The sequence below is a fragment of the Eulemur rufifrons genome, chromosome 6 (genome assembly GCF_041146395.1).
Source record: "Eulemur rufifrons isolate Redbay chromosome 6, OSU_ERuf_1, whole genome shotgun sequence".
Taxonomy (NCBI): domain Eukaryota; kingdom Metazoa; phylum Chordata; class Mammalia; order Primates; family Lemuridae; genus Eulemur; species Eulemur rufifrons.
In genome coordinates, this window is record NC_090988.1 from 28,187,763 (window position 1) to 28,201,302 (window position 13,540).

General features: G+C 35.6%; 1 long non-coding RNA gene across 1 annotated transcript in view; it reads left to right on the top strand.

The window, feature by feature from the left end:
- Window positions 1-12,399, top strand: part of LOC138383870 (uncharacterized) — a 91,285-nt gene extending 78,886 nt beyond the window's left edge. Inside the window, exon 3 of the long non-coding RNA XR_011233665.1 lies at window positions 12,192-12,399. This is a non-coding gene — a long non-coding RNA (uncharacterized lncRNA). The remainder of the gene's footprint in view (window positions 1-12,191) is intronic.
- The last annotated feature ends 1,141 nt before the right edge of the window (window positions 12,400-13,540 follow it).

A 13,540-nucleotide genomic window follows, 5' to 3' on the forward strand; every position in this document is an offset into this window, starting at 1 on the left:
TCAATGTTTTGAATTTTAGCCATTCTAATTGGTCTGTAGTGGTACCTCATTCTTTAAATTTACAATTCCCCTATGACATATGATACTGGAGCATCTTTTCATATGCTTATTTTCCATCTGCATACTTTCATTGGCAAGGAGTCTCTTCAGATCATTTTCCTATATTTTAATTGTGGTGTTCATTTTTTTATTGTTGAGTTTGAAAAGAATTTTTGTTACTTTGGATAACAGTACTTTATCAGGCATGTCATTTGCAAAACAGTTCTCTCAGTCTATGGCTTGCATTCTTATTCTCCTGACCACTATTGCATTTTCATAAATATTTTATTTGCATTTCTTTACAAACTTAAAAAAATAATATTTAAAAGATAAATCTTCAAAAGGCAAACAAAATGTCTGCAACTGCTTGAAAGATACATTATATTACATGGTGTAGCATTTTTATAACTGAGTTTTCCACAAAAGTTTTCACTGAAAAAAACTAACGGGGAGAAGCTTTTGTGTTTTGTTGTGTCTAGTTCATTTTTCAATCTTTCCTTCCGTTCTTCCTACATGCTTCTTATTTGGAAAAAAGAAGTTTTAACTGAGTTAAAATTTATTTGTTTTATGATTTTGGTAGTTTGACTTTAAGTTTTCAAAATAATAAACCGATAATCTCAGTATGATTTATTCAGTTACTCTTCCTTTACTACTAAGTTTCTACTCATGATGAGTTATTTGTCTTGTTTAAATTTTAAATGTCATTGATTTTGTATAGTAGTATGAAAATCTTTAATTATCAAAGTGTTCTAATACTTTAACAGTTTGATTTAAATCTCTCCATTTTTTTCCAATTTTCTAATTATTTATTTCTGCTGGATGAACTCTAAAATCACTTTATTTGATTATCCTAAAATTTGTCTTGGATATTATTGAATTACAGCAGTTCTACACATTAGTTTTGGAGAAATTAACATCTCTGTACTTTTCTTAAGCACTATATAAAAACATGACAAATTAAAAATGATAATACTTACATGCACACACTAGCTTAAAAATCTACAGGCAGTCCTAGCTAATTCAATAAGACAAGGAAAGGAAATAAAAGTCATAATGATTGGGAAGGAAAAAATGAAACTGTTCTTGTTCAGAGATGACATGATCATCTATACAAAACCCAGAAGAATCAACAAAAAAAAACTAGAAATAAAAATTAATTACAGCAAGGTTGCAGGATACAAGGCTAATACTCAAAAGTCATTCATATTCCTACATATCGGCAATGAATAAGTGGAATTTGAATGTAATAAAACAATACCATTTATAGTAGCACTCTCCAAAATGAAATACTTTGGTATAAATCTAACAAAATATGTATAGGATTTATACATACAGGAAAACTGAAAAAAATATGAACAAAATCAAAGAAGAATTAAATAAATGGAGAGATATTCCATGTTCATGGATAGGGAGACTCAATATTGTGAAAATGTCAATTCTTCTCAATTTTATCTATAGATTCAGTGCAATCCTAATAAAATTCCAGCAAGTTATTTTGTGAATATTGACTCCGAAGTTTATATGAAGAGGCAAGAAACCTAGAAGGGCCAGTTCAATATTGAAAGAGAACAAAGATGAAGGACTGATACTACTGACTACAGAGCTATAATAATCTAGATAATGTGATATTGATAAAAGAATAGACACATAGATCAACAAAACGGAATATAGAGACCAGAAGTAGACCCACATATATATAGTCATCTGATATTTGATGAAGGAGCAAAAGCAATACAATTCAGTAAATATAATTCCTTCAACAAATGATGCTGAAACAACTGAATATTTACATGCAAAAACAAACAAATAAAAGAATCTAGACACAGACTGTATACACTATACCAAATTAACACAAAATTGATCATAGACCTAAATGTAAAATATAAAACTATAAAACTTCTAGAAGATAATATAAAAGAAAACCTAGAGGACACTGGGTATGGTGATGACTTTGTAGATATAATACCAAAGGCATAATCAATGAAAGAAATAATAAATTAGACTTCAGTAAAATTAAAGGCTTCTGCTCTGGAAAAGACAATGTCAAGAATATAAGGGGACAAGCCACAGACTAGGAGAAAATATTTGCAAAATACATATCTGATAAATGACTGTTAATCAAGATATACAACAAAAAAGCCTCTTCAAATTCAACAATAAAAACAAAAGATGTAACCAAGCCATTATATGTGAGTATCCTCCCATTGAAGAGGCATAAAAATAAGACAAAGCAAAAAAAAAAAAAAAGCAAAAATGAGATGAGGGTAGTTCAGTACCTGACACAGCACAAGTAATTAAAAGGATGATTAAATGAAAGCTCAGTATGGATGATATATGTTTACAAAAAGGTGAAGAAAGTAGTAAGTTCTCTATTCCTGAAAATGTTTAATCAGTCTGTCTCTAAATATACCTCCAAATGATGTTGTAGAAAGGATGTATATATTACTGGATGGCCCCTATGTTCCTATTGCATGGTAATTTCTCTCTCTCTCTTTCTCTGTAGGTATTGAAAAATAGGTCAGAAAGAAAATATCCTTTCTTCTGCTTCATTATACAGTTCAATTCACTATTATATTCATTACATCTCTGAGGCCCTTGACCTATCAAATTCATCCTTGGAATACCTTTTATATTAAGAACAAGAAAAAGACATTTCACACTATAAGACATTACTCACTCATGTTACAATATCTATGTCCAATATCTATATTGCTAAAATTGAAATTAGTTTAAAAGCACATTTATCTTTAAAAGTATTAAATGGATCTCTGTTTTTTTTAGTTGTTTTTTCGGGATATTATGGGGGTACAAACATTTTGGTTACATGTATGCTGTCTGCCCGGCCCAAGCCAGGGCTACAGGCATGTCCCTCCCCCATACAGTGCATTCTGCTTCCATTAGTTGTGAATTTACCATCCCCACCCCACCCCTCCTGGCACCCAGTGAGCATTACTACCAGGTGAACAATTTAGTGTTGGTCAGTTCGTACCAATTTGATGGCGAGTACATATTAAATGGATTTGTGTGATACTTGGTTTTATTTTTAAGAAGAAGAAAGAAACATTCTCCACATTCTTCTCTAAGTGTATTCAAATTACTATTTAAAGTTCTTTAATGTTTATGTCTTTGCCAAAATTGCCTCTGATCCAAGCTGCCCTCTCTCCATTGCTCCAGTGAACACTGAAACCTTGTGGCCAAGAACTTCAGGTTCATGATAAGTCCAAGCAATGAAAATCACTGGTCTTTGGTCAGTCACCTTTTTGGTCAATAACATGACCCTTTTGCTTCCAGTAATAGGTGGAAGTCATTTACAGAACTGCTGCTTGCCTGTTGCTTTGTTTTTTCCTTCCTGTGAAATAGAATAAAGACAGGAAAGGCATTAAGTGCAGCTAAAAACTGCCTAGAGTTCAGACTGTCCTTTTCTGGCAAAGAAATGCTACTTACTTCATCTGTCTGGTGATCTGTACAGTACTTCTTAGAGAGATCCAGTGAATAAAGATTAAAGACCAAACTTAAAGTGTCATTGAGGGCTTTCAAAGTGAGAACTATTATTTGTGTTTTTAATATTTTTAATGAGTATTGCCTATTTATTAAAATTAATAAGTTAAAAGAAGTAGTTATCTACTATTGGAATCCAGATACTTTTATTACTGAGAGAAGGCAGAGTTGAAATTTTGACATTTATCTAAAGGAACAAAAATGAGTCTCTTTAAAGTAAGCTAGAAAGGGGATAATTTCTCCTCCCTCTTATTAAACAAGTAACCAATTAATTAATTAATGTTACTCATTTGTTCATTCAGTCATTCATTCAATAAACATACATAGGTGCTAGTTACGTGCTAACATCAAACTTTCTCTAAAGATTATAATCCTGTGAACAGTATATAGGACTGTGATACATACCTTTGACCCCAGAGGAGAATGCATGATACATAGGTCCTGACTATATGCAGAATAGGATTATGTGCCTAGAAAACTGTGAATGCACAGTAACATTTCACTTATCTGCAGATTAGAATTCCAGAAACTTCAAACATAGTCAATAATAATCAACAAAGAAGAAGAATTCTTATAGGATATGACTGTTCCCTACACAACGCTCTGTTAGACTGAGATTTAAGGGTAAATTCATCTGAATATTGAAAGTATTTATTTGACTAACAAGAAAATAAAATTGATTTTCATATCTACTGTGGTGCAGACATATGTGAAGTGTTTTGAATTACATCATCAGATGTATTCAACACAGCAACTCTGTATTGTCCACTATGTTTACATATAAAATAAAAAGGCTCAAAGAATCTCAGGACAAACTAAATTGAATGTGGGTATTATCTTAATGAAATGATATCACCATAACTGTCATCCTCAGAAGACTTCTCATAATATTATCTGTGTGTATTTATGCAAATGGTTATGGAAACCAAGTTTCCATAGAACTTGGTTATAAAACCAAGTTATGGAAAAAAGTAAAAGATGCTCAGGAGGAGTAGAGTGGAAATTAGTGATTTAAAAATACATCTTGTAAAAAAAATAGCTATTAGCAACTTTAAAGAAATCAGCTACTTAAATTTGCTTTTGAGAGATCATGATTTTTGTTTCCATGAAGAATAAATTTTTGGAAAGGACACAGTACTGCTCAGCCAATCAGAGCCTCTGTCCTGCAAGCTTTCAGGTTTTCATTTCATTTGTGATGATTTTTCAGATGCTGGAGTCAGTGCTGACATCTTGGTTCTCAAAAGGAAAGGAGAGATGTCAGTTCTAAATCTAATCCCAGTGTGTTTTCTACACATATTTCTTAGCCTCTGGAGATGGGCACCCATTATGGTTTAGAGGACATCTTATGATTTTTTTTTTTTAACTACTAAATTTTGACCATATGTGTTTATAGAATGCTTAGTCAGATAAACAACAGAAAAAGAATAGGAAAATCTCAATCATTGTGAGTTTTTTTGTCGTTGTTGTTGTTGTTGGTCTATGAGATGCTATCACTTACTCATGTAATAAGAATTAAGAACAGGAATGAAAAAGAGGGGATATTTGAATGTTGTTTTAACTTTCTCCTTTTGATCTACTTCAAAATAACTGTTTCTAACCTGTATATTTCCTGTTAGTCCTTGGTATTTTTTTTTTTTCCTGCTCTATCCAGCACTGAGCTTCTCTTGCATATTTCCTCCCCCTCCTTAGAATTATTTTTGCAGTGTGCCTATTGATTTCTCTGACTAACAGAATATGTTTTATCCTATTAGATTGAAAGCTTTTCCATTTCTGTAGAGTTAATATTTCTCCCTTTGATCTATAGCCTTCTTTTAGATTTTGCCCAAGGTCACATTGCAAATCTAGAAGCTATACGTATACAAAGTGTTATTACAATATTATAGTTATGCCATGTAAACCAATGCATTTTTCTTATGTGCTATGGAGATACAATTGAAATGACAAAGTGATGGATAGACAGCTATGTTTCACTTTGTCCTGATTATAGAACCATCAACTCTTTTCTTAGTTCCACTATTACACTTAACAGAATTCCTCATTTCATTTACCATTGTTTCTGCAACTAGAAAAATTCAAATACATCTGAGTATTTTCATAAAATAATAAAATACAGTGCTCTAAATGAATTGCAGCTACAGAATGAGAGAAGAAAATCTAGGTCACTAATTTTAGTTTATATCAAATTAATGTGGCTTAGAGGCATTACAATGCTTTTAATACTCTGTCTTTAGCAACTCAAAATTCTTTACAATTGTTAGGTGATTTTTACACAAAACCTTGTGGCAGACAGATGGCTAATTTAAATTATGAGGAAAGGAAAGCATTAGAAACTTAAAAGATCAACCTGAACCACTAAATAACCACTGGAAAAAACATAAACAAAAGGGATCCTATTCTCTTTGCATTTCTTTTTTATTGTGTGAAAATAAAATTATATAAAATTACTTTTTTTGGAAAACAAAATTCTATAAAGTTATATTTATAGCACATCTTCCTGACTGCTCTGTTCCTAGATGGTTTTACTCAGCCATGGAGGAGAAATAGTAAGTGTAGAAAGGATGCTGTGAGCCTATTTTGTAAGTTTCTAATTTTAGAACTGCTGTCCAAATGTGCTTAGCACTAATGCACAGTGTAACAGTTATATTAAAAAATAAATAAATCAGTTTAATCATGATAAACTTTGTGCAGAGAAAATAAAAATACCAAACTATAATATGTACATATAGTAGAAATGTAGGTGATATTTCTTTTCTATTTTAAATTTCTCCATAGTTTGCAAATTTTCTACGAAGAAACTGTGTTGTTTTGAGGTAAAAAAAAAAAATCACTTAACCATGGTCTTTTCTCTTGTTAGAATTCTTGCTCGAAATGATTTGCTATAATCAGCAAAATTAGGAATTAATACATACACACATATCATTGAAATTTAAAAAGCATGTTATATCTATTTATAAATTTTTAGTATAAGATTTTTCTACCCTGTATTTCTCTGTATTATTCTTTAGGATGTCACTTTAAAAAAATTTTTTTTATTTCAGCATATTATGGGGGTACAAATATTTAGGTTATGTATATTGCTTTTGCCCACCTGAGTCAGAGCTTCAAGCGTGTCCATCCCCCAGACGGTGCACACTGCACTCATTAGGTGTGATATACCCATCCCCTCCTCCCTCCTCCCATCTGCCCGACACTTGATGAATTGTTATTACTATATGTGCACCTAAGTGTTGATCACTTAAGACCAATTTGATGGTGAGTACATGTGGTGCTTGTTTTTCCATTCTTGGAATACTTCACTTAGTAGAATGGGCTCCAGCTCTATCCAGGATAATACAAGAGGTGCTAGATCACCATTGTTTTTTGTGGCTGAGTAGAACTCCATGGTATACATGTACCATATTTTATTAATTCACTCATGTATTGATGGGCACTTGGGTTGTTTCCACATCTTTGCAATTGTGAATTGTGCTGCTATAAACATTCAAGTGCAGATGTCTTTTTTATATAATGTCTTTTGTTCTTTTGGGTAGATGTCCAGTAATTGGATTGCTGGATCAAATAGTAGTTCTACTTGTATCTCTTTGAGATATCTCCATATTACTTTCCACAGAGGTTGCACTAGTTTGCAGTCCCACAAGCAGTGTAGGAGTGTTAGGATGTCACTTTTTAAAGTTTTAAACTTAAACCACACGGTAAAATGTTAAAGTACATTCTGCCGAGAAATCAGACAGGAACAAAATATTAAGAGTCCGGTCACTACATCCAAAGTACAGCAAACAAGGGTGGGGTACATGTCACCTAAAAGATTTAATTTCCTGACCTCTAAAAGTATTGTTGAGAAGCAGAAAAGAATAAAATCTTGTTGCCAGACATGCTGCTAAGTTGCCATACAAACAGCCCTGAGACGTGCAATCTCAATTGCTTTTTAAGGGAACATCCTGTTCGAATAATGACCATGTACTTCACATTCATCCTCATACAGGAAACGGTTTATTATGACTCAGTTATTTTCTCAGAAAAATCTATCAACATCTCAAATTATGTTACACTGAGATGAATAAAGAATCACATTTTTAATACAAAAGGAGCCACAGTCGCACAGAGTTTGCAATCAAATAGGTTAACAAATTTTTCCACAAGGAAATATTAATAGATTTTCAGACTATTTTTGTTCCCACATCCACAGCATGAATTCTGATGTTCTCAACTGATTGAAAGTGTATTTTGGTATGTGCAAGATAGTTGTGGTAACTGAACATTCAAGTCTTCATTTTCTAATTGATCTTAAGTTTTAACATATCTCACCCTCCAAAGCAAAGAGAAAACTCCAAAGTCTCATTTCCCAGACTTCTCTCTTTCCTTAATCCTACATGTTATTCATGCAATAATTAAAATGATTTTTTTCAGGCTTGCCACTTAAATTCTCCCTCTGGCTCCATACCTCCTGAACTAAATGCAGACCGCATGTCTACCATGACAAAATGATCAATCATCTTTTATCAAACCTGACTTTTTTGTATGCATAAAAACTAAAACCAAGCATTATGTTTCCCACTTCTGTCACTTCCCAACTCAGCCTTCTCCCAAGTGTCAGGTTAGTTAATTAGCTTACAATGACAGCCTTGGAATCTCTGTTTTACTGCCCCCTCCCACCCACCTTTCTCCCTCACTGGGATCCAGAAAGTGGTCTTCCCCCACCATATTCTCTTATCAGGGAAAATGATTCTGAAAAACTACAGCTAAGTAAGTTTCTGGTATGCAAGTGTGCAGAGCTGGTTCGTCCTTTCCAAAGGACAGTCTTATACTACATTAACATTGTGCCTGGGGAAAAAGAAGTAGTGTGCTGAACGTAATTAGGAAGTAGGTATGAATTTGTTTAATTTTTGATTCCATGGGAGGCCTAAAGTACAAGGGTATTCTTACGTAAACACTATGATCAAAAAGAAAGGGACAATATGCTTTGCTTTAATTTCTCTTTTACTTGTTCCAAAGCTTGTGGACAGAGCCATGGATGATCTAAAAGGGCGGGTATTTCAGTACATCCTTGAGAAAGACAGTATCTGCCTTCAAAATCATTATTCCTGGCAAGTTGCTGAGAGCTGGAGAGAGGGAGGGAAGTAGAGAGTGACAGATATGGAAGAAGGGATGCACCCACCAGCAGAAACTTGCCTGACGAGCTTTGCTTCTTGATCTGGAAGCTGTGTATTTCTTGCCTAGTGAAGGAGGACAGGATGATGAGGCAAGTACCGCACTGAGCTTTCAGAAGAGGATGATAAAGTCTGGAAGAATCTAGGTCATTATTAATGCATCACACCTCTTTTGTGATTCTTTGTTGATTTCTTGGATGGGCCAAATTTGATTGAACCATTCCTCCATTGGGTAAATATGAGAATTCTACTGGAATTCTAAATACTATTCTCTGCTCCTTTTCTTTAATCATCTGCTTAAAGGGAACAGGCTGGGTGCCTACCATGTGCAAAATGTTTCTGGAGAGTAAAAGGCCTGTTCCTATTCCATCTCATACAATTAGTTGTCTATGTGTTCACCTCATTGCAATGCATCTTTTTTTCCACCTACTCTGTTTTTTATTGCCAAAGACTCAAAGAATGAGTATTGTCATCCTTCTATCCCTCCAAGAACACAAGGCATTATTGGGAAGCAGATAGCCTCAGGCTTGAGTTCTCTCTCTGCCATTAATTTGTTGAGTGACTTTTTATATATTACTTAAAACCTTTAATTTGTAGTTTTCTTATCTGTACTGTGGGGATAATAAAAGTATTTGCAGGTTAGTAATGTTGTGATGATTACATGAATAATGCTTGTAAAATTTTGGTGTGATGTCTGGCACATAATATTAGCTCAAAAACTGTTAGGTAGTAGTTCCCACAGAGAGTAACTGGAGTGCTGTAGAAACCCCGCACCCCTCTGTGGAAGGCTGGCTTGCTGCCCATCCATATTTGGTGGCCCCTCTGCAGTGCGCCTCCTTGCAGCGCATTGTGTATCCAGATCCTGTTCAAAGAGTTCACACTTTGAACAAGAGAATGGGAGTGCCAATGATGGCTCACTTCAAAGTTTTAAGTGCCAGGGCATAGTCAAGTATCTTTTTTCCCCTCTTTCATGATGACTAAGAATATTCCAGCAAGAGGCCTCTCCTTCAGCTTAGGTCCCAGAGTAAGGATGACATGGTAACCATCTCAAACCACAGTGGACATGGACCAGGAGAGAGAAGGAAACCATTGTGAGGTTTTGAGGTCATTTGTTTCTGCAGAGATGCCTAGCCTATTCCAACTGGTAGATAATTCAACTTGCCCAGTTCTTTGCCCTGACTTCTAATTCTTTGTTTTAGTGTCTACAAGTAACTGGACTTTTTTATCTTCTATAACTCTCAAGGTTACTTCTCTGTTGCCTTGTGACACACTTGCCTTACTATAAAAACATACTTTTGTCCTCCCTGGGCCATATTATGTATTCTTAGATATGACAAGGAGCTAATGTGATAAACTGATTCTTTCTAATATAAAAGAGTCACTAGATGAGGCCTAATGATATATGTGTTCCTGCCAGATAACAGTGACTTTCCCTAGACAATGATCATTGCTTAACTGTTGGAAATTTCTTATCACTCTAGGTAGGCAAGCCTGAATCCTGATATTGGGATACAGAGAATCTGATTTTGACTCGGAAACACAGGTAAGCTTGTATAAATCCTTACACCCCAGGCAGGAGGTGATGAGCACTTTAGCCTGTATATAACAATCCCACCTCCTTTCTATGGGATGAAGGACTACTAATTTGCAGATCAAATCCCAAAACTTCTGCTTTAAAAAAAACAATAGATAGTTGTTGTCCAGGAGAGCAATGGAAAAATTCAAGCATAGTATTCATTCTGTGCCCACATACATGTACAGTAATGATTAACTTTTTATAAAAATATTCTAAAATTTAATCTAAGCCTCACCTTGTTAGAACCTACCAATCTTTATAGGAAAAGTGATTTGTGGGGATCTTATGGTGCTTACTACAGTGGTGCAGGGACTTCTGCTAATTTCTGTCCCCTATGATGAGAATTTTCTATTGGTAAAAAGTTCATGCTTCTCTGGAAAGAGATAGGGATTGTGCCCCAGGTTTACTTACCATAGATGATTAATATGGTTTCCCTTTATACCTTGGGAACTGGGGCGAGAGGATGGAGTGTAGGGCAGGGTGTCACATGAAGGCCACAGATAAGGTGACATATCATTTGTGCATCAACTGAGAAACATTTGAGAGTGAAAATGCATGCTAAGACAGCAGGACACTAAGACAACAGCTATATCAGTACATATGCTTATTATATTCATAGACAAAGCAGAAGTGAGATCAGAATTGATATTATAAGTATGAAGATTTCTTTGGGTGATAAAGACATCTAACAGCCTACTACCACTTCAAATTACCAGAGATTAATCTTTCCAGCACTTTCAGAGATTGCAACAGAGACTGAGATGATCACCACAATATCCAACTCTCCTATTCTACAGTAATGGAACTTTTAGTTGGGCACATGTAGGTCAGGCTAAAGTTTTTGTTTGTTTCTGCCAGTTCTCCTGTAGCTAGCTTTGGCTACAAGAGCACATTTTTTTCCAATGGGAAATTAGTGACATTTATGGGTACTATGTCTTGTTTTGTACTTAATATTCATAAAATATGCTCTTTCCCCTGTTTCATTTATTCCAGGTGGAATGAAGGCATGTTAACAAAAGCAAAAGTAGTCCTCTTAAACCATGACATGATGCAGTAAGCCTGGATCCCTAAACTGCCAAAGTATCAGCCCTGCAAGATGTATGCTCAGACCCACTCAGACTATTAATTGAGAGAGAAATAAAATTCCATCCTGTTCAAGCCACTAACGTGTGGACTCTGTCCAGCAGCTGAATGTGTACCCTAACCTATATGGTGCCTTTGCTGTAGTCCTCTCTCCAGAGAGTGGCACAGCTCCAACCTAACTCCATCCTTTTGATAGTTATTGGGCTAAGTGAGAGGAATCAGCCAGTTTTAGCTCCTGAGCTGACATGATCGTGCTTCCTCAGAAACTATTATATTCTGACCATTTTCTGAACTTGTACTCTAGGTTTTTAGAACCTAAATAAATAAAGGGTCATTTCTGGTTATTAATAATTCAAGTTCAAACCATTTAAATCCAATTTCCTCATTGACCGTGGGGTTTATATCACAGAGTTGAGTTTGAAGTGGGCAAAACATGCTGCTGTCACAACGTGAACACTGTCACCAAAGGCTGAGGTTCCACCACATCAGGGACCAGTTCTTCCAGCATGTTCCTTGCCCTCAGGATGCCAAGTAAGGGAGGGGTCATAGGGAACTAGGTCCAGGTGTGGCTTTCCCTTGACAGGTAATATTGGCTGTAAAATGAGAATCCTTTGAAACCTGGCTGTCTTTACTATGCTAATAAATCCCCGAGGTAAAACAGGGGAAGCATGCTGGGAGCTGCTTCGGAGAAGCTGTGAGACCATGGAAGGAATACTGGGGTGGGAGTCAGATGTCTACTGTGCCTGCTTTGGGCTCCACATTTTACACACCATATGGCCTGTGCCTATGAAGAAGGTTAAGGGAGTTGCTTAACCCAGAGAAAACTTCTATTATATATTATTTTTTAGGGCGATGAGGTCTCCCTATGTTACTCAGGCTGGTCTCTAATCCCTGAACTCAAACGATCCTCCTGCCCCAGCTTGCGAAGTAGCTGGTATTCCAGGCACGAGCCGCGGCACCCAACCCAGAGGATACTTGAGGAGAAGCTGAAGAGCTCCTAAAGATAAGACACACTGTTTTGTAAATTAAAATGTCAGAAAAAGTTTAAAAACATGGAAATTCCTGGAAGGCACTTTTGTATAGGTATGTTCAAGGATTTTTCTCACAACTAGACTTATTTAGCAATGGATTTTTCTGCTTTTGAAGTTTTAAAGTTCCTGACATAGGAAGTATCCAAAACTAGAGGGCTGCATCAGGATCACCCCAGTATTCCATTGAGTTTACTTATCTGAAAAGAAGATTAATAATCTAAATACTTAATTTATTTAAATAGATTTCTGGAATGCCTAACGTTCAGTATGTATTGCAAAGCTCTTTGCAATTTTAAGACAATAAAGCTGATAGCCAAGAAACAAGAATGGCTGGATGTAACCAAAGACACTGGCACGCCTCCTTCCTGTGAGGTTGCCAAAGGAGATAGACACCATGGAAACAACAGCAAAGGCAGGAGAAACACTTGCTGGTGCTCCAATCACTTGCACTTGGAGCAGAAGGCAGAGCCATGTAGCTCTGAACAAAAGCTCTGCCTTTAGCTTTCTAGTAAAGCCTGTCTCCTCTGTAGGCTATTACTCCCTCACACAGAAGCTCTTGTTTAGCAGTTTAAAGTATTCCTACACGGTGACATAAGCTTGAGTAGAAAAAGGCAATAGTGTAGCATTCAGGAGTTAGGTAAAGCATCAATCATGACCCAAGAAAGAGATACTGCACTGTTGAGCTCCAGAAGGAAAGGCAAACCCCAGGAAGGGGTGGCAGGATGTAGGACCAAATGCTGTGTCCATAGTCCAGAAGGGGAGCTGGTCACTGCTATAGCGCAGACTTGGGCAGAGACCAAGGCACCTTGGCTTCCTCATCAAAATATGTCATAATCCACAGATCATGCTGTCTCTTTCTTGTGAGCTGGTTCCTGTGGAACATTGAGACCACAGAAATTGCTCCACTTAAAACTTTCTAGTAAAGTTTGAAAAGACTTGGATAATTCTTATTATTAGTTCAGTTGTACATTATGTCATTCTTAATTAGATTTTTAAAATGTTTAATGCTCACAATACTGCAGTAATAAATATCTACATTTACCCAATTAGCTAGAATGGAGTGAAATATTCAAGCTAACTAGATAAAAAAACAGTGAGCTCATGCCTATAGAAATATTTAAAGGAATCTTTTCAACAAAATCTCAAAGGCTTCTACGTGATTGTTT